Source organism: Pan troglodytes, chromosome 2 (genome assembly GCF_028858775.2).
Source record: "Pan troglodytes isolate AG18354 chromosome 2, NHGRI_mPanTro3-v2.0_pri, whole genome shotgun sequence".
NCBI classification, from domain to species: domain Eukaryota; kingdom Metazoa; phylum Chordata; class Mammalia; order Primates; family Hominidae; genus Pan; species Pan troglodytes.
In genome coordinates this window covers 65,030,476-65,052,651 of record NC_086015.1, presented here as the reverse complement: position 1 = coordinate 65,052,651, position 22,176 = coordinate 65,030,476, and the positions used below count along the sequence as shown (strand labels likewise).

The 22,176-nt window shown below is 39.5% G+C and overlaps 1 protein-coding gene across 9 annotated transcripts in view; it reads left to right on the top strand.

Moving 5' to 3' along the window:
• Positions 1–22,176, top strand: part of FHIT (fragile histidine triad diadenosine triphosphatase) — a 1,502,083-nt gene that overhangs the window by 195,588 nt on the left and 1,284,319 nt on the right. For all 9 annotated transcript variants that reach the window (XM_063805996.1, XM_063805995.1, XM_054682039.1 and 6 more), the window contains one exon: positions 15,149–15,201. The gene's annotated coding sequence lies outside the window, so the exon portion shown is untranslated. The remainder of the gene's footprint in view (positions 1–15,148; positions 15,202–22,176) is intronic.

Genomic DNA, 22,176 nt, shown 5'->3' with positions numbered 1-22,176 from the left:
ACAAATATGAAACCATAACACATTTACAAATTACATGCAATCAAAATGACAAAACTAAATTCAAATGAGGAATATTGCATTAACAAGATGAATGATATTATTTGTTTAAACAGAATCATCTCTGGAAACATCAATATGGGATGTCTGTTATGTCAAAGGTTCTACACAGCTTGTCATGTTTGTATTAGCCTTGGCTGTGTGATGACTCAATTTCCCTAACACTTCCAGCTGCTATTACTGGGACAATTCATATGTACTCCACCCTTACTCTGAGATCATGAGGCACAAACACATTATTTAAGTAGTAAGTTTGTTTTTTTTATCTTTTGCTTGTGACAGCTAAAACAGCAATACCTGATACCACCACAATTATAAATGCAAACATAAAGGAGGCACAAAACTTTTGTGCTGGTACCCGTATTTTAGGTGCTATGTAGCTGATGCAGAATACACTTGAACTATTTTAAGTGAGTATTACCTAAATAAAACCAAAAATAAAAAGTCTCATCAGGAACATTCAGATCCCTAAGAACATGCTCAGAGACCCCAGTTTGAAAAAGATGTGGGTCATCTGTCCTTCCTCTATGGAGAGGATTGCTGTTCTCTTTGCTGGGAATGCACTTCCCAAGGCGTGTTACGTGGCTCACTCTTTCTCTTCATTCAAGTCATTGTTCAGTGTCATTGACATGGGAAGGCCTCCCCTGACCACCTTGTCTGGGGTAGCACTCTCATCAGCTTTGCTTCTTACTCTGCCCTGTTTTTTCAGAGCACTCATTATAACCTGGCATTGTTGTTTGTTTGCTTTCACCTGTCTCCACAATTAGAATGTAAGCTGCATTGAGAATGGACTTAGGTTTATTTATGCCTCACACAGTAGGTGATAAAGATCTATTGAACCAAGGAATAAACATGCTTGCTCTTCAACCTCGCTTCCTTTTGGCTGGGTCCCTAATCCCAATCTTCACCTGGGTAAAGACTCATTTTTTTCCCTTTTTGTGGAGAATGGTGTCTTGCTATATTGCCCAGGCAGGTCTGAAACTCCTGGGCTCAAGCTATCCTCCCGCCTCTGCCTCCCTGAGAGCTGGGATTACAGGCGTGAGCCATCCCACCCAACAGGTGAAGACTCATTTTAAAAACTGTCCCCACTGAAAGATTAATGGATACAAAAAATAGTAAGAAAGAATAAATAAGACTTAGTATTTTCTAACACAACAGGGTGACTAGAGTGAAAAACAATTTATCTGTGCATTTTAGAATAACTAAAAGAGTTTAATTATTTGTAACACAGAGGATAAATGCTTGAGGTGATGGAGACCCCACCCTGATGTGATTATTACGCATTGCATGCCTATATCAAAATATCTCATGCAACCCATAAATATATGCACTATATATCCAAAAAATTAAAAATAAAACTTAAAAAAAAATACCCCCACTTAAGCCTACATTCTCTCTGTCCCTCATTAGAACACCTAGAATCTGTATTGGGACTCCTTTTATGTCACTCATGGATTCCACCTCATGATATTTTTTTTTCACTTTTATCTCTTCTCCCAGATCCTGAGCTCCTTGAGGACAACATCTATGTTTGATTAACCTTGAATTCCCCCAGTATCTGGCATGAATGCAGAAATGTGGTTATACATGGGAATCACCCAGAAACTGTAGAGTACTTGGTTCTAAATATCATTCACTTCTCTTCCACAGTATCTTGCAGAGGGGCTAGCACGTGGTTGGAGCTTGATGAGGGTCAGTGGATAGCATATGGTGAAAAACACTATAAGCTTTGGGAACTGAATTCTCTATGACTAACCTGATGTTAACACTACAATAGGAGAAATTAAATTTATTTCAACTGAGTTTTTCTCATCTCTATTATGGATGAGACCCTAATTAGGCATTATTGTGGCTACAATGAGCACTGTATTACCTCTGAGTTCAAGTTTAGTGGAGAGGACAGATAGAGGTAGGGAGAGACAGACAGAGATAGTGTTTGTTCATTCATTCATCCATGCATTCTTTCTTCAGATATGGAGCATCATGTCCTTGCTACTAGATTTAGGAAAAGTCAACACAGACCTTGGCTAAAGCCTAGCCCTAGTGGAAAAGAGAGGCATCACAGATGCCTTTTTTCTGAAAAACAAACAAACAAACAAAAGATACTAACAACAACTGTGGTTAGTGCAACAAAGGAAAGGAATGCAGAGGTATGAAAATGCACATGTAATGTACCCTGTTCCAAGGCAGGGAAGGTTCTCCTTGAGGTATAACGTTGAACTGAAACCCCAAGGATGAGTGGGCCGTAACCAGGGAGAGCAGCAGAGGAATAGCATGTACAAGGGGGTCTGAAATGTGAGAATGTAACAGAGGGATCCCAAAGTGTCCCAGGGGTATAGGGTGTGAAAGAGTAATCCTGGCTATAGGTCTGGAAAGCTTCATAGAAGGAGGGTTTTGACTGGGCCAACAGGTCATTCTTAGGTACATGGAAGAGGAGGAGACAGCTGTCCATCCAGACCAGGAGACCAGCGTTCTCTTAGGCACAGAGGTAGAAATGTCTAGATCTGGCTTGGGAACTGTGCAGGGAAGGGAATGGCTAAATTGCAGGGTTTATACAGAACCTCTCTAGTAGAATAATTATATTGATGAAATACAGAAATATCTGAAAACCATGAGTCACAAATCAAAAACATTGGTTGGTCAAAAACGAAAGCTTGTTATGTTTAAAAGGTTACTGTGTATAAAGAATCAGCAAAGATAATTCTTAGCTGATGCTACTATTAACATTTCTATCAATTAAAGATCTTTATCATTAGCACTGTATGTCACCCTTTTAAAGTAATTTATCATATGGAATCACAGATGCCTTTTTTTCTGAAAAAAAAAAAGAGATAATTTGTTACAAAACATTACAAATTATATTGAGTTGACATCACTCAATTATAGCTACATTACTGAATTACACCTGTTCAGCCCAGAGCTGGGGAATTTATTAGCACAACCTCCATTAGAGCTAATGGGAAATACAGTTCCAGTGCTCTTTGAATCCACTGCATAATCTGTAAGAAGTGTTTTTCCTGTTGGGATTGTTCTCTGGCCTTGACAAGGTGAGCCGTGAAGACTTCATTTCTTATGAAGTTTGGGGATACCACACCAGTGCTGTTTATTCACACAGGCTGTGACATCAGGGACTAGCTGGGCTGTGAGAGCCTGTTCAGACAGGTCTCTTCCAGCCTCTGGACAGATGACCCTCTCATCAGCTGCTCCTTTCCCAGCGCTTGCTTACCTGCATTTTAGTTTTCATTACCCAGCCATTATGCTCACTGCCCATAGTCACCTCTGCTTATTGATTTGGGACCTGTGCCAGTTTCTAATTGTTTCCTTTAGATTGGGCTCGCTCCAGATTGCTGATTCTTGTCTAGTAATTTCTCTCTTCCATATTGTGCCTTTCCTTGCCCTCCTTTACTAATTTCCTGAGTAGCCAGAGAAGCTATGGGTTTGACCCATCAACTCATACCAAGGCCACATGAGCTATGGTGACTTAAAAAAAATTAACTTGAAACTTTAAACACAATTTTTTTTTTTCTTGAGACGGAGTTTTGCTTTTGTTGCCCAGGTTGCTGGAGTGCAATGGCACGATCTAGGCTCACTGCAACCTCTGCCTCCTGGGTTCAAGTGATTCTCCTGCCTCAGCCTCTTGAGTAGCTGGGATTATAGGCATGCGCCACCACACCCAGCTAATTTTGTATTTTTGGTAGAGATGGGGTTTCTCCATGGTGGTCAGGCTGGTCTCAAACTCCTGACCTCAGGTGATCCACCTGCCTCGGCCTCCCAAAGTGTTGGGATTACAGGTGTGAGCCACCACACCTGGCAGAACACAATTTTTTTAAAAAGCCCCAAGAATCATTAACTCCTTCTCCCATCCTCTTTTTCTTTCCAGGACATATTTTTTTATGTATGTGACTGTATTGTGGGCATCATTCTTGTTATTTACCTGAGAACTTCTCAAGAGGCATGGCAGGTTGAAGAATTCCATGTGTCACCATATATTTGAGATCTCTTAAGTACATTTTTTAGTTTCCCAACAGCCACTCACTTTTCAGGGTGGATTTGGAAGAGAGTCCTTCCCTGCAGTGGATGGGAGGCGGGGGCACCTGGTGCTTCTAGTCCTCATTCCCTGGTTTCATTATTATTCATTGTTCCCTTGGTAAGGAAACATATTTCAAAGTTTCACATTTTCTGTTAATATTTATCAAAATACCACAGCAGTTGTATCATACAGCAGCAGAAAATTTCACAAGTTCTTTATTTTTGTTGACTTTGGAACCTATGTCTGATATCTTGATGAATCTTTATAGGAAAGAAGAAAATGCTAAAAATCATCTTCATTTAAAAAAAAATAGATTAGTTAACATCTAAAAGAATTACCAGCCTCTCAATAGGTGGAGGGATCTTGGAACCTTATTATAAATGTGTTCATTCTAAGCATGGATCTAGCAATAAAGTGTAGTGCAGCACTACTCAAAGGGTGGTCCTTGTCCTGGTGCCAGTATGCAACAAAATAAGCATATAAATTGAGAGTAAGGATTTAGAAACTCGTGGGCAATTTAACAGAGTAAATTTGTCTGTTGACTCCAATAACAACTTTTGACTTTTACTTTGAATGCCTTTATTCCCCAGTGATTCATTTTCATTGCACTTTGTAAAAGTATTGATCTGCGCTAGATTGGGGGTGGGTGTGGTTGGCAGGAACAATGCTGATCCTCCATCACAGTTCATTCATGTAACACTTGTGTATTTAGGTGAAAAACACAAGCCCCAAGCACCGATTTTTCATAGCCGTGGGTGTGAGTCCTGGATATGCTATTTACCGGCTGTTGAACTTGGGCCAGTTACCAAGTCTTTCTAAAGGTCATACTCTCTATCCTGAAAATATAAGTAAGGTGGTACTATTCTTTGCAGGGTTGCTGCTAGGATTAGTTGAGATGTTATAGGTACATCTGCAGAGTTACTGCATCAGGGTTCAGCCAACTTTGGTAGTCCTGGGAAGAACACGAGTGTGGTACTTAGTGCATAATAAAATTTAATAAATGTTTACCATGATTTGCTTTTAAGTAGAATTTTTATATGCCTTATAGCCTCTCTGAGGGATATTGGGAAACAAAATTCAGTGGTAGCCTCATTTAGGTCACACATTTACAAACCTGTCTCAGGACATGGACTTGAAGGAAAAGTTTATGTTTAGGCTCCAACAAAAGTCTTTTCTCAAAGATTATATCTTTACTGGTTTTCTCCATCTTCTATCTTCTGATGGTGTGTGGACATTACTAGAACATGTGTATAGAGAGCAGCTCCAGGGAACAGATATGCATTCTTACTCATCATTAGATGCAGTGTAACTTTCGCCCTGCCTCATGAATTTTGACTCTACTTTGGAAAAATAGTCACACACAACTTCTTGATAGAGTTTCCAAAATTAGCTTCCAGAACTTTATACAGAAGGGCACGAGACTCCCCACATCTCTTTGCATGTGTTATATTTCTTTTTTGGCTTAAAATTTGCATATTTATTATTCATGCAACAAACATCTATCAGAAACATTTCCAGGGCCTGTCATTTGCCAACCCAGTGGTAGCTGCTGTAGCTTCTAGAAAAATGGAAGTATTTTAGCCAGTGAGATATGTCAGCCAAAATAACCCAAGAAGCCAGGGGTGGTGTCTCAGGCCTGTAATCCCAGAACTTTGGGAGGCTGAGGTGAGCAGATGGCTTGAGGCCAGAGTTCGAGATCAGCCTGGGCAACATGGTGAAGCCTCGTCTCTACCAAAAATACAAAAATTAGCCAGGTGTGGTGGCGCATGCCTGTAGTCCCAGCTATTTGGGAGGCTGAGGTGGAAGGATCATCTGAGCCTGGGGAGTGCCTGCCACTGCACTCCAGTCTGGACGAGGGATTGAGACCCTGTCTCAAAAACAAACAAACAAACAAACAAACAAACAAACAAACAGAGATAGTGGTACTTATGGAGCCAAAGCAGGAGATGCCTTGTAGGTATTCAGAAAATCTCATTGTCATAGACATTTTTATTATAACTTCATCTCCAGGTCTCTTTCTTCATAGATTTTTTTAATGCACATTTTTTCTACATTTTAATCTTTGACATTGGGATATATGTCATAATTGATAGTCACTTATAATCACTTCAGATAGGTAGCAGTTGGGACAACTGTTGTTTGTCTGCACGTGTATGAGTATTGAAAGGGAAGCATCAAAACTCACAAAATAGGTGTCTATGGCTCGGAAGAAAATCCAAGGAATAGTATTGGAGCATTCTTAGAAGAAATATCTGTGCACTTGATGACACAAAGGAGGGCAATGTGCAGGCTGTAGTGATCTGCCCAGTTTCTCCCAGCTGGAAGTGAAAGAGCTGGTCCAACCAATGTCTGACTCCTATCTTGTGCCTTAAAAAAATGTATCTTGGAAAATTTCAAATATACACAAATGTAGAACTAATAGCATAATGAACACCCATGCATGCATCATCCAGCTTTAATAATTATCAATATCTTGCCAATCTTACTTCCTCTGTCCCCATTTTATTTTTTCGTTCTTTCTTTTCTTTTGTTTGAGCGCATTAAAGCATATGCTGGATATCATGTCTTGTCACCTGAAAATTCTTCAGTAGGTATCTCTAACTGATAAGGGCCTTACCTCCTTCATTTAAATTCCATGCCAACATCACATTTAATGAAATTAATGATAATTCCTTAATATTTTCTAATATCCAGTCCATATTTGCATTTCCCTAATTGTTCTTTTGTTGATGGTTTTGTTCAAGTCAGAATCTAAAAGAGATTCACACATTGCATTGAATTGTTATGTTGCTTGTCTCCTTTATTTTTAATTAGTCCTCTTATCCCCTTCCTCTCAATATCTTTGATTTGTGAGAGAAACTGGATCATTTGCTCTATATTTTGAAGATGGCTGTTCACTTTTTTGTGGCAGTGTTTAATTTATTTCTCTGTATGGGAAAAGAAATACCTTTTATTCCCATCCTAGTTTTATGCTGGAAGCTGCTATAACAAAAGATAGATTAACAAGAGAAAAGCAAACCGATTTATTTAATATAAGTTTCATGTGACATGGGAGCCTTCATAAGGAAATGAAGGCCCAAAGAAATGGTTAAACCTGTGTACTTTTTATGCTAGGTTTGATGAACAGTGGGAAGAGGTGAAGTATGATTGGACATATGATTGGGAGTGTGATCTAATGGTAATAAACTGGGGGAGGGAACTTAGCAAGGCCTGTTCAGCTTCTTCTCTGTGTCCCTGTGTCTTCAGAGGTAAGGATGTTCCTTTCCTCCATGTATAAGGAGGGCACCTCTAAAATGGTCTTATGACCTGCTCCAGGGGACGCTCAAAAAAATCCTTCCATTGGTTCATGACCTGCTTCAGGAGAGAACGGCAGAAGGTGAGAGTGACCTTCCCGCTTCTGCTGTTTTCTTAAATACCAAGGTGTCATATTTTAGGAAAGCATGTCCTGAACCCAATCACCACTATAACCTGGTATTTAGTCTGGAGTCTTGGCTAGATTTTATAGAGATTTTTTTAGGCAAGAATACTTCATAGATGGTGCTATGTATGTCCTATTTCATCACAGCATGAAGGAAAGAATGATATATGTCCTTTTAGTGAAGATAACGTGAGTTAGTTCATTCAGGTATTGTCAGACTGTTCTGTTACCAAGTTCCCTATCATGCTTACACTGATGGTTTTATGTCCACTCATGGTAGTTTCCTATATCTGGTTATAGGTCTTATATCATTAGGGGATGCAAAATAGCAGCTTTCTAGTTGTGTCATTTCTCCTGCATTTATTCATGGAGATCTATAAAAAAACTTTTTCTTATCAACCATTTGGTTACTCTGATATACAGTTCATATAGGCAGGAAATTAATTGTTTATCATATTTTAATTTTTAATTAATGAATGAATGCCTAATAACTTCTATTTGGTAACATTGGTATGTTGGTAACATTGGTTACCAACTAGAAGTTATTAGGCATTCATTCATTAACGTCTAATGAGTTTTCATGCATGTGTCATTATGAAGATATGGATTTAAAAAATATGTATACATATATTTTAATTATGCTTTAAGTTCTAGGGTACATGTGCCCAACGTGCAGGTTTGTTACATATGTATACATGTGCCATGTTGATGTGCTGCACCCATTAACTTGTCATTTACATTAGGTATATCTTCTAATGCTATCCCTCCCCACTCCCCCAACCCCACAACAGGCCCTGGTGTGTGATGTCCCCTGCCTTGTGTCCAAGTGATCACATTGTTCAATTCCTACCTATGAGTGAGAACATGCGGTTTTTGGTTTCCTGTCCTTGTGATAGTTTGCTGAAAATGATTGTTTCCAGCTTCATCCATGTCCCTACAAAGGACATGAACTCATCCTTTTTTATGGCTGCATAGTATTCCATGGTGTGTATATGCCACATTTTCATAATCCAGTCTATCGTTGGACATTTGGGTTGCTTCCAGGTCTTTGCTATTGTGAATCGTGCCGCAATAAATATACGTATGCATGTGTCTTTATAGCAGCATGATTTATAATCCTTTGGGTATATACCCAGTAATGGGATGGCTGGGTCAAATGGTATTTCTAGTTCTAGATCCTTGAGGAATCACCACACTGTCTTCCACAATGGTTGCACTAGTTTACAGTCCCACCAGCAGTGTAAAAGTGTTCCTATTTCTCCACATCCTCTCCAGCACCTGTTGTTTCCTGACTTTTTAATGATCGTCATTCTAACTGATGTGAGATGGTATCTCATTGTGGTTTTGATTTGCATTTCTCTGATGGCCAGTGGTGATGAGCATTTTTTCATGTGTCTGTTGGCTGCATAAATGTCTTCTTTTGAGAAGTGTCTGTTCATATCCTTCACCCACTTTTTGATGGGGTTGTTTGATTTTTTTCTTGTAAATTTGTGTAAGTTCTTTGTAGATTTCTGGATATTCGTCCTTTGTCAGATGGGTAGATTGCAAAAATTTTCTCCCATTCTGTAGGTTGCCTGTTCACTCTGATGGTGGTTTCTTTTGCTGTGCAGAAGCTCTTGAGTTTAATTAGATCCCATTTGCCAATTTTGGCTTTTGTTGCCATTGCCTTTGGTGTTTTAGACATGAAGTCCTTGCCCATGCCTATGTCCTGAATGGTATTGCCTAGGTTTTCTTCTAGGGTTTTGATGGTTTTAGGTCTAACATGTAAGTCTTTAATCCATCTTGAATTAACTTTTGTATAAGGTGTAAGGAAGGGATCCAGTTTCAGCTTTCTACGTATGGCTAGCCAGTTTTCCCAGCACCATTTATTAAATAGAGAATCCTTTCCCCATTTCTTGTTTTTGTCAGGTTTGTCAAAGATCGGATGGTTGTAGATGTGTGGTATTATTTCTGAGGGCTCTGTTCTGATCCATTGGTCTATATCTCTGTTTTGGTACCAGTATCATGCTGTTTGGGTAGCCTTGTGGTATAGTTTGAAGTCAGGTAGCGTGATGGCTCCAGCTTTATTCTTTTGGCTTAGGATTGACTTAGCAATGCGGGCTCTTTTTTGCTTCCATATGAACTTTAAAGTAGTTTTTTCCAATTCTATGAAGAAAGTCATTGGTAGCTTGATGGGGATGGCATTGAATCTATAAATTACCTTGGGCAGTATAACCATTTTCATGATATTGATTCTTCCTATCCATGAGCATGGAATGTTCTTCCATTTGTTTGTGTCCTCTTTTATTTTGTTGAGCAGTGGTTTGTAGTTCTCCTTGAAGAGGTTCTTCACGTCTCTTGTAAGTTGGATTCCTAGGCATTTTATTCTCTTTGAAGCAATTGTGAATGGGAGTTCACTCATGATTTGGCTCTCTGTTTGTCTGTTATTGGTGTATAGGAATGCTTGTGATTTTTGCACATTGATTTTGTATCCCTAGACTTTGCTGAAGTTGCCTATCTGCTTAAGGAGATTTTGGGCTAAGACGATGGGGTTTTCTAAATATACAATCATGTCATCTGCCAACAGCAACAATTGGACTTCCTCTTTTCCTAATTGAATACCCTTTATTTCTTTCTATTGTCTCATTGCCCTGGCCAGAACTTCCAACACTATGTTGAATAGGAGTGGTGAAAGAGGGCATCCCTGTCTTGTGCCAGGTTTCAAAGGGAATGCTTCTAGTTTTTGCCCATTCAGTATGATATTGGCCGTGGGTTTGTCATAAATAGCTCTTCTTATTTTGAGAGACATCCCATCAATACCTAGTTTATTGAGAGTTTTTAGCATGAAGGGCTGTCAAATTTTGTCGAAGGCTTTTTCTGCATCTAGTCAGATAATCATGTGGTTTTTGTCTTTGGTTCTGTTTATATGATGGATTACGTTTATTGATTTGCATATGTTGAACCATCCTTGCATCCCAGGGATGAAGCCAACGATCGTGGTGGATAAGCTTTTTGATGTGCTGCTGGATTCAGTTTGCCAGTATTTTATGAAGGATTTTTGCATCGATGTTCATCAGGGATATTGGTCTAAAAGTCTCTTTTTTGTGTTGTGTCTCTGCCAGGCTTTGGTATCAGGATGATGCTGGCCTCATAAAATGAGTTAGGGATGATTCCCTCTTTCTCTATTGATTGGAATAGTTTCAGAAGCAATGGTACCAGGTCCTCTTTGTACCTCTGGTAGAATTCGGCTGTGAATCCATCTGGGTCCTGGACTTTTTTTGGTTGCTAGGCTATGAATTATTGCCTCAATTTCAGAGCCTGTTATTGGTCTATTCAGAGATTCAACTTCTTTTTGGTTTAGTCTTGGGAGGGTGTATGTGTCTAGGAATTTATCCATTTCTTCTAGATTTTCTAGTTTATTTGCATAGAGGTGTTTATAGTACTCTCTGATGGTAGTTTGTATTTCTGTGGGATTGGTGGTGATATCCCTTTTATCATTTTTTATTGTGTCTATTTGATTCTTCTCTCTTTTCTTCTTTACTAGTCTTGCTAGCAGTCTATCAATTTTGTTGATCTTTTCTAAAAACCATCTCCTGGATTCACTGATTTTTTGAAGGGTTTTTTGTGTCTCTATCTTCTTCAGTTCTGCTCTGATCTTAGTCATTTCTTGCCTTCTGTTGGCTTTTGAATTTCTTTGCCGTTGCTTCTCTAGTTCTTTTAATTGTAATGTTAGGGTGTCAATTTTAGGTTTTTCCTGTTTTCTCTTGTGGGCATTTAGTGCTATAAATTTCCCTCTACACACTACTTTGATTCTAGTATGTTGTGTCTTTGTTCTCGTTGGTTTCAAAGAACATCTTTATTTCTGCCTTCATTTCGTTATGTGCCCAGTAGTCATTCAGGAGCAGGTTGTTCAGTTTCCATGTAGTTGAGTGGTTTTGAGTGAGTTTCTTAATCCTGATTTCTAGTTTGATTGCACTGTGGTCTGAGAGACAGTTTGTTATAATTTCTGTTCTTTTACATTTGCTGAGGAGTGCTTTACTTCCAACTATGTGGTCAGTTTTGGAATAAGTACGATGTGGTGCTGAGAAGAAAGTATATTCTGTTGATTTGGGGTGGAGAGTTCTGTAGATGTCTATTAGGTCCACTTGGTTCAGAGCTGAGTTCTATTCCTGGATATCCTTGTTAACTTTCTGCCTTGTTGATCTGTCTAATTGTTGACAGTGGGGTATTAAAGCCTCCCATTATTATTGTGTGGGAGTCTAAGTCTCTTTGTAAGTCTCTAAGGTCTTGCTTTATGAATCTGGGTGCTCCTGTATTGGGTGCATATATATTTAGGATAGTTAGCTCTTCTTGTTGAATTGATCCCTTTACCATTATGTAATGGCCTTCTTTGTCTCTTTTGATCTTTGTTGGTTTAAAGTCTGTTTTATCAGAGACTAGGATTGCAAGCCCTGCCTTTTTTTGTTTGTTTGTTTTTCTTTTGCTTGGTAGAACTTCCTCCATCCCTTTATTTTGAGCCTGTGTGTGTCTCTGCACGTTAGATGGGTCTCCTGAATAGAGCACACTGATGGGTCTTGACTCTTTACCCAATTTGCCAGTCTGTGTCTTTTAATTGGAACATTTAGCCCATTTACATTTAAGGTTAATATTGTTATGTGTGTATTTAATCCTGTCATTTTGATGTTAGTTGGTTATTTGGCTTGTTAGTTGGTGCAGTTTCTTCCTAGCATCAATGGTGTTTACAATTTGGCATGTTTTTGCAGTGGCTGTTACTGGTTGTTCCTTTCCATGTTTAGTGCTTCCTTCAGGAGCTCTTGTAAGGCAGGCCTGATGGTGGCTAAATCTCTCAGTATTTGCTTGTCTATAAAGGATTTTATTTCTCCTTCACTTGTGAAGCTTAGTTTGGCTGGTTATGAAATTCTGGGTTGAAAATTCTTTTCTTTAAGAATGCTGAATATTGGCCTCCACTCTCTTCTGGCTTGTAGAGTTTCTGCCGAGAGATCTGCTGTTAGTCTGATGTGCTTCCCTTTGTGGGTAACCGGACCTTTCTCTCTGGCTGCCCTTAATATTTTTTCCTTCATTTCAACTTTGGTGAATCTGACAATTATGTGTCTTGGATTTGCTCTTCTCGAGGAGTATCTTTGTGGCGTCTCTGTATTTCCTGAATTTGAATGTTGGCCGGCGTTGCTAGATTGGGGAAGTTCTCCTGGATAATATCCTGCAGAGTGTTTTCCAACTTGGTTCCATTCTCCCTGTCACTTTCAGGTACACCAATCAGATGTAGATTTGGTCTTTTCACATAGTCCCATATTACTTGGAGGCTTTGTTCATTTCTTTTTACTCTTTTTTCTCTAAACTTCTCTTCTCACTTCATTTCATTCATTTGGTCTTCATTCAGTGATACCCTTTCTTCCACTTGATCGAATTGGCTACTGAAACTTGTGCATGTGTCACGTAGTTCTTGTGCCACGGTTTTCAGCTCCACCAGGTCATTTAAGGACTTCTCTACACTGGTTATTCTAGTTAGCCATTCATGTAATCTTTTTTCAAGGTTTTTAGCTTCTTTGCGATGGGTTCGAACATCCTCCTTTAGCTTGGAGAAGTTTGTTATTAACAATCGTCTGAAGCCTTCTTCTCTCAACTCGTCAAATTCATTCTCCATCCAGCTTTGTTCCCTTGCTGGCGAGCAGCTGTGTTCCTTTCGAGGAGAAGAGGCGCTCTGATTTTTAGAATTTTCAGCTTTTCTACTCTGGTTTCTCCCCATCTTTGTGGTTTTATCTACCTTTGGTCTTTGATGATGGTGACGTACAGATGGGGTTTTGGTGTGGATGTCCTTTCTGTTTGTTAGTTTTCCTTCCAACAGTTAGGATCCTCAGCTGCAGGTCTTTTGGAGTTTGCTGGAGGTCCACTCCATATTGTGTTTGCCTGGGTATCACCTGTGGAGGCTGCAGAACAGCAAATATTGCAGAATGGCAAATGTTGCTGCCTGATCCTTCCTCTGAAAGCTTTGTCTCAGAGGTGTACCCAGCTGTGTGAGGTGTCAGTCGGCCCCTACTGGGAGGTATCTCCCAGTTAGGCTACTTGGGTCTCAGGGACCCACTTGAGGAGGCAGTCTGTTCATTCTCAGATGTCAAACTCCATGGTGGGAGAACCACTGCTCTCTTCAAAGCTGTCAGACAGGGACGTTTAAGTCTGCAGAAGTTTCTGCTGCCTTTTGTTCAGCTGTGCCCTGCCCCCAGAGGTGGAGACTACAGAGGCAGGCAGGCAGGCCTCCTTGAGCTGCGGTGGGCTCCACCCAGTTTGAGCTTCTGGGCCGCTTTGTTTTCCTACTCAAGCCTCAGCAATGATGGACGCCCCTCCCCCAGCCTCACTGCTGCTTTGCAGTTCAATCTCAGACTGCTGTGCTAACAGACAGCAAGGCTTCGTGGGCGTGGGACCCTCCGAGCTAGGCGCGGGATATAATCTCCTGGTGTGCCGTTTGCTAAGACCATTGGAAAAGTGCTGTATTAGGCTGGGGTTGTTATGATTTTCCAGGTACCATTTGTCACAGCTTCCCTTGGCTAGGAAAGGGAATTCCCTGACCCCTTGCACTGCCTGGGTGAGGCAATGCCTGCCCTGCTTTGGCTCACACTCCATGGGGTGCACCCACTGTCCAACAAGCCCCAGTGAGATGAACCCGGTACCTCAGTTGGAAATGCAGAAATCACCTGTCTTCTGCGTCACTCAAGCTGGGAGCTGTAGACTGGAGTTGTTCCTATTCGGCCATCTTGGAACCTCTCCCTGTTGTCCTAAAAAAATATTTTGTATGTTTTAATTTATTTCTGTTCTTAACATTTTTTGATGCTCAGATTTTCCCTTCCTAGGCCAGTGGGAACTCCAGGTATCCTTACTTTTTAGAAAAAGTGTTTAATTTTTTTTTTTTTTGAGTCAGAGGCTCGCTTTGTCACCCAGGCTGGAGTGCAGTGGCACCATCTTGGCTCACTGCAACCTCTGCCTCCCGAGTTCAAGCAATTCTCCTGCCTCAGCCTCCCAAGTAGCTGGCATTACAGGTACCCGCCACCACACCTAGCTATTTTTTTGTATTTTTAGTAGAGACAGGGTTTCACCGTGTTGGCCAGGCTGGTCTCGAACTGCTGACCTCGAGTGATCTGCCCACCTCAGCTTCCCAAAATGCTGGGATCACAGGTGTGAGCCACTGCACCCTGCCTGTTTAAATTTTTATTGTGTAAAATGTCAAATATATACAGAACTAGAGAGAATAGTGTGATCAGTTCTCATATACCCATATTTTGTTTTAAAAATAATCAGCTCATGGCCAGTTTTGTTTCTTTTATACCCCAACTTACCTCCGAGGTTCCATATTGCTTATGATTTCATCTTTGAACACTTTAAGTTTCAATCCTGTTGTCCTTTAACTTCCATCTTACTGCCCTACAAGATGTCCCAGGTAGGTTATATGCTTTTAACCATTAAATTTACTTCATTAATTAACCAGGGTGATACTAGCTGCTTTAGCATTATAGACTCCAAAATGTAATATGGCTTAAACTAAATGGAAGTTTTTTTTCATTTATGTAACAGTCTGGTATCAGTGCTTCTGCAAAAGAGTTTTCTTCCTGGAATATTTCATATGTCTCCCGTCTTGTGTTTCTGCCTTTCCCTAGGTCCGTAGTGCTATCTACATCCAGACGGTGGAAGGGAGAGAAAGAGAAAGAAGGTAAAACCATTTCTTAAAATACTTAACAGATTTGGCACATATGCCATTGGCTAAAGTCACCTGGCCACACAAGCGGGTCTGTTCAAAAATAATAAATATTTAGAAGGAGAGATATATGAATTTTTGGTAAACAGCCTTCAGTTCTCACATTATACTGCACTATACTTTCAAGAACTATACAAAGATTTTGAAATTCTCACTTTTTTCATCTTTATCATAATTACTTTTGTTATATCTTTAAGGTATTGTTCTGGTTCATAACATGCATTTTATTAGCTCAAAAGAATTACTGCTTTCCAAGTAAGGGCATTGAGGGAATCAGTGATGTATAAGCCTTGAGTTGAGCGGATTTTTTTTTCTTTATTTTTTAAATTGTGGAATCATACCTGTCTATAAATTATAGATGGGCATCTCTATCTTTGTAAGGAGGAAAGGGTAGATATCAGCAATTGTGAGTTTGTCAGATTTCTGAAAAAGTAGGAATTATATCAATAAAAAGAAGGGCTGATTAATATCCATGATCACACATAGGTAGAAGGTCAAATAGTGTTGCTAATTGTTAGATAAATCAAGAGACCCAAGAGGAATGATGACTTGCACAGACTTGATCTCCATTTCTTAGGAGGTGCGGATTCTGGGTAGTCTTGTAAATTTTTTTTTTTTTTTAGATGGAGCCTGGCTCTGTCACCAGGCTGGAGTGCAGTGGCACGATCTCAGCTCACTGCAACCTCTGCCTCCCAGGTTCAAGCGATTGTCCTGCCTCAGCCTCCTGAGTAGCTGAGACTAGAGGCGTGCCACCACACCTAGCTAATTTTTGTATTTTTAGTAGAGGCAGTGTTTCCACATGTTGGCCAGGATGGTGTCGATCTCTTGACCTCGTGATCCGCCTGCCTCAGCCTCCTAAAGTGCTGGGATTACAGGTGTGAGCCACCGCGCCCAGCCAGTCTTGAAAATTTTAATATGAGGTTATTAAACCTTGTTTTAGTAAGTTCTAAACTGAGTTGAGACATCCAGTGTCCAAGATGCATACCAGGGCAGAGAGGGGATGTCCTAGGGGAGGAAGGGGAGGCAGGGAAAATGGCTGCCAAGGATAAGAAGCCCCATCTCTGCTATATTGCTGATTTATGGACATACTCCCTCCCTGAGGGGTTACCAGTCAGGCCTGGGCCCTCAGCTGGTTACGGGCTCTCTGAAGAGGCAAAGATTTTCCATTAGGGGGAATAAGGTATAAGTGGCTCTTATTGTGTTGTTGCCATATGATTTGAAGGATAACTGAATAGGGATGGGATGTCTGAAAATGTTCTTCTGCTAGCATATACCCATGCTTCATGTGCAAATGTTTAATAGAAGCAACAGATACCACACACATCTCCACTACCCTTGGGCCATGTGTAGTCTGCTTCATTCTGTGTAGATCCCTTCATTAAGTTAAAGATTAACGATTAGAAAACTCTGTGTTGCCTCAATTCAAACATGCCAAAATATTCACATTAGAGTGTTTTAAAAAAGCAGTGACAATATTCAGATTGATGTGCTATTTAACAAATTAGATAGTCTAGCTTATAAAAATTCATTTTTCTTTAAGGGATTTAATAAAACCATTATCATTCTGGATAGACAAATAAATTGGTGGCCTATCACCTTATCTGTTTTTCCTAAATTGCTCTTTGTGCAAAATAAGGTTTGCACTGATCATGCTGATCCTCAAGAGTACTTTCAATCCAATGTTTAAAAAACAAAATAAGGCGGAGGAATTCTCTGGGTCTGTGAAACTTGATTTAGGTAACAGGCTATAGTAGATGCTGGTATGTGTTTATTGTGATTCAGCAAATGTTTTAGGTCATATACAATAATCTAACTTTTACATTTGCTTTCTTTTGAGAAGGTTTTATTCCAAAGAAGCTTAATTTGGACATTTAAAGGGGAGAGTAAGGTTTCGTTAAACCCCTTTGAGGTTTGCAAATGCCCTTTCTCATTCAAGAAAAACCACAGTATTATTCACCATGATTGAGACCCACAAGGACTTATTTCATTCTGATGCTCTTTCTTTGCTACTGTAAGTGATGTCACTTGAATTACAAAGAGGAGTCTGGCTTTCAGAAGAATCTTCAAGTTAGTAATAATATTCTGTTCTAAGTGCTGTTGTGGCCCACATTTGATATCCCTTACAAGTTTTTTTGTTTGTTTGTTTTGTTTTTTTATACTTTAAGTTCCAGGATATGTGTGCAGAATGTGCAGGTTTGTTACATAGGTATACATGTGCCATGGTGGGTGCTACATCCATCAACCCGTCATCTGCATTAGGTATTTCTCCTAATGCTACCCCCCCACAGACTCCTACCCCTCAAATAGGCCCCGGTATATGATGTTCCCCTCCCTGTGTCCATGTGTTCTCATTGTTCAACTCCCACTTACGAGAGAGAACCTGTGGTGTTTGGTTTTCTGTTCTTGTGTTAGTTTGCTGAAAATGATGGTTTCCAGCTTCATCCATGTCCCTGCAAAGGACATGAAGTCATCCTTTTTTATGGCTGTGTAGTATTCTATGGTGTATATGTGCCACATTTTCTTTATCCAGTCTGTCATTGATGGAAATCCCTTGCAAGTTTTAAAGAATATAGGGCACAAGGGAGCAAAATACAATCAGAAATATTGGTAAGAATTGTAAGACTTTCTGTATATAAGTAGATCTCCCAGTAAGGATTTCACGATGTCTAAAGTAACCTTTCTGTAAAATGTTGTTGTAGTAATCTCTATAAAACATTCATGTTTCTTACTAGGTACAAGGGTAGTCTTTGTCAAAATGGTAGTGCTGGTGGTAGCAACAGTAGTAGGAGCTAACCTGAGCATTTGCTGTGTGTCAGGCACCACATTGAGTGTCTTTCATGATTACATCAGTATCTTGGAAATTGCGGCCAATTGTAGCCTTCCTGATTTTTGCTATTTCCTCATATAATCTTTACTTTATATATATATATTTTTAAGTGATCCCCTTTAAATTATTATGGAAATTTTCCAAATATGCACCAAGTAGAGTGAATAGTGCAATTAATTTCCATATTATCTAACACATAGAGCAGGCTTCATGTGCATGCAGCCTGAGAGTTGTTCAGAGCCCATGGCTTATGAAGGCCCACATTTGGTTTAATGTGGTTATTTGGTTCTTCTGTCACTGTTTTGAAATTCTTAAGCAGTTATAAGAGACCCTGCATTTTTATTTTGCTCTGGGTCCTGCAAATTATGAAGCAGGTTGTATACCTAGATTCAATAATCATCAAGATTTTTACTACATTTTCTTCATATTGTCTTTTTCCCTCCCCTCCTTTCTTTTTCTCTTCTGAAGTATTTTAAAGCAAATTGCAGACATCACTTCACTTTACTCTGATGTACTTCAGAATGCAGCTGTAACAAATATGGGCATTTTTGTACTTAAGCACAATGCCATTATTATATCAAGCAATATAAACAGTAATTATTTGGTATTGTTTAATCCAGCTCCACATTGAAACTTCCCCAACTGACTTGAAAATGTCATTTACTGTTTTTCCTTATTTTCATATTCAAACAAATTCAAACATTATATTACATATGTTCCTTAAGTCTCTTAACCTAGAGAAATCCTGCCTCCATTCCCACTGTAGACTTGTTATAGAAGCAGGATCTTTTGTTCTGTAGGAAGTCACACATTCTGGTTTCATATGCTCTTATTTAATGTGTTCCTTCACCACTCTTATTTTTTCTTAAGGGATGCTGTCTCTAAATTTGATTTAACATAAATGTTTTTGGCAAGAATGCTTTGCAGAGGGTGTCTTTGCTGCATTTATTAGGAAGCATCCACTATTCAGAACCTGTTTTATTGAAGCTGAGATTCATCATTGGTTTTGGCAGGTAACAGACTGACTATTCCATTTTAAAGTTCCATATTAATTTTTCATGTAATTGTTTCTTCAATTGATGATTGTTACTTAAATCAATTATGTCATTAAATAATTGCAAAAATCATGATTTCTAATTCTGTTAATTATTTTCCATTTGTCAACTCGACTTTTTCTGTAAAGAACTTTCCCTGACTGACTAGGACTATTTGGAGCGCACTTCTTTTCCTTGACTTAGATTTGTCCTACGCAATAATTTTAGTGTGGTGTTTTAGTCCCTTTTGTGCTGCTATAATAGAATATGTGAGACTGGGTAACTTATAATGAATAGAAATGTATTTGTCTCATGGTCCTAGAGGCTGGGACATCTAAGATCAAGGGTCTGCATTTGGCAAAGGCCTACTTGATGAGTCATCCAATAGCAGAAGGATAAAAGACATGCACACATGAGTGAGGGAAAAAGGCCTAACTCATTCATTTTATCAGGAATCCATTCTGGTGATAACTAACCCACTTCTCTGATAACATAATTAATTCATTCATGAGGCCAGAGCCCTCGTGACCTAATTGCCCCTTGAAGGACCCACCTCTGTTGCACTGGGAATTAAGTTTCTAACACATGGACTTTGGGTGACACATTCAAACCATAGCATTTGATGTGCTAATTATATATATTTTAATATGCTGGGAATGAAACACATAATTGTTAACAGAAAAAGAAAACCACTCATGTACCATCTAATATCATCTGGTATACTCCCAGTGGTATATGTGCCAGGCTTTGGGAAACACTATTATTTTTCTTGCTTTACAGTTGAGGAAACGGAGAGAAAATAAGGTTAAGCGACACTCCCTGGGTGGATTTTAGCTAGAATCCAAGCACTCTGACACCAGAGCCAAGCATAACCAGTCCAGTCTTGTAGCGCTTTTCTAAGCGGTCAAAGTTTGCATAAAAAAAGCAGACTGGGCCGGGCACGGTGGCTCACGCCTGTAATCCGAGCACTTTGGGAGACCGAGACGGATGGATCACGAGGTCAGGAGATCGAGACCATCCTGGCTAACACGGTGAAACCCTGTCTCTACTAAAAATACAAAAAATTAACTGGGTGCAGTGGCAGGTGCCTGTAGTCCCAAGTACTCGAGAGGCTGAGGCAGTAGAGTGGCGTGAACTCGGGAGGCGGAGCTTGCAGTGAGCGGAGATAGTGCCACTGCACTCCGGCCTAGGCGAAAGAGCGAGACTCCATCTCAAAAAAAAACAAACAAACAAACAAACAAAAAAAACACAAAGCAGACTGATCTTTGAGGTGAAACCAAGAAGGTAATTTTTTAATGGCAAGTCAGTGAGAAAGCCCAGAACTCTCGGGTAATTGATCTGTGTTCTCACTTTCAGCTGGTGCCACCTCTATGACCAGTGTGATTTATTGTGCTTACCGGTTTAAATCAATAATCTGAGTATATTAGAGCCTAGATTGACCTAATAAACTCCTCAAACTTCCCCAACATAATGCTTTGTAGCTTCTGGATGAAATGCTTAAAACATTTTTTAATCTTTTATTATTCTTAATAATATAAAACTCATCTTTACAAGACAACAGATAGAAACCATTATTGGTTTTCAAAAGGAAAGGTCATTACAATACCAGCCTAGTCTAGTAAAAGCAGAATGCCAAGCTTTTGGGTCAAATTATTGTTCAGCCCCTTCAATGATAAGAGGAACATTTGAAGTGCCCTTGGATAGTTTCTATACTACAATCTGAACACTTGGTTAGTGATATAGTTTGGATGTTTTGTCTCCTCAAATCTCATGTTGAATTGTAATCCCCAGTGTTGGAGGTGGGGCCTGGTAGGGGGTGATTAGATCATGGGGGGCTGATCCCTCATGAATAGCTTAGCATCAGTCCCTTGGTGCTATCCCCACAATAGTGAGTGAGTTTTGGAGATCTGGTTGTTCAAAGGTGTGTGGAACCTACCACACTCTGTTCTGCCCCTGCTTTCCCCATGTGAAGTGCCTGCTACTATTTCGCCTTGTGCCATGAGTCAAAGCTCCCTGAGGCCTCCCCAGAAGCCGAGCAGATGCCAGTGCCATGCTTGTACAGCCTCCAGAACTGTGAGCCAATTAAACCTCTTTATAAATTACCCAGTCTCAGGTAGTTCTTCATAGCAATGTAAGAATGGCCTAATCGAGTTGGGAAACTTAGATACAGCTTTAAATTTTGAGCATTGTCTCTAACCATTTCATTTGATTTGCCCTTTCACATCAGAGAAATGAAACTGAACACCTTTGAGGGATTTTATCTATTGGAATATGCATGCTAAACATTATTGAGGAGCCAGAAGAGTGAGGTGGAGGGACTAACTAGAGTAAAAGCAGGGCCTACCTTCCAAATTTACTTTTTACTGGAAAAAATGTCACATCATCACTATCTGACAATTACTTCTTCTTGGATAATATTTAAAAAGGAGATGTTATATCATTTATGGAATTTTAAACCCTCAGGAATAATTTAGTCTAATCCTTTCAATTTACATATGAGAAAGCTAAAGCCAAGCTAATTTAAATAATTTCTCCCGAGATTACCAGCTAATTAGATGCAGACCTAGAATTAGACCTCAGGCTTCCTGACTGACATACTAAGGTACCATATCAATTAAAGTTATGTGATTGCAAGCAACAGAAACTAATTCTGACTAACTTGTGCACAAGAGGGATATATGCAAAGTAAATTTTGGGTAGTTTAACAAAATCTAGTGTCAATTGTAATTTTTTTGGAGGAGAAGTGAGGACTAGAAATAGTTAAGTAATGTAAAATGTATTTTACATTTAAAAGATCAGAATTGTGACATGTGAAATGCAAAAAATATATGATTTAAAAATTTATTAAGATAAGAGTCATGTAACAAAAAATCCATTTTAAAGTGAGCAATCCAGCAGCATTTAACTCACTGACAGTGCTGTGCAATCATCATGTCTATCCAGTTCCAAAACATTTCCATCCTTCTAAAATAAAACTCCTCATTTCAATGCAGCTTCTCCTCATTTCCCCAAACCCTTGTCAGCCACCAATCTGTATTCTATCTATGTGGATTTACCTATTCTGGATAT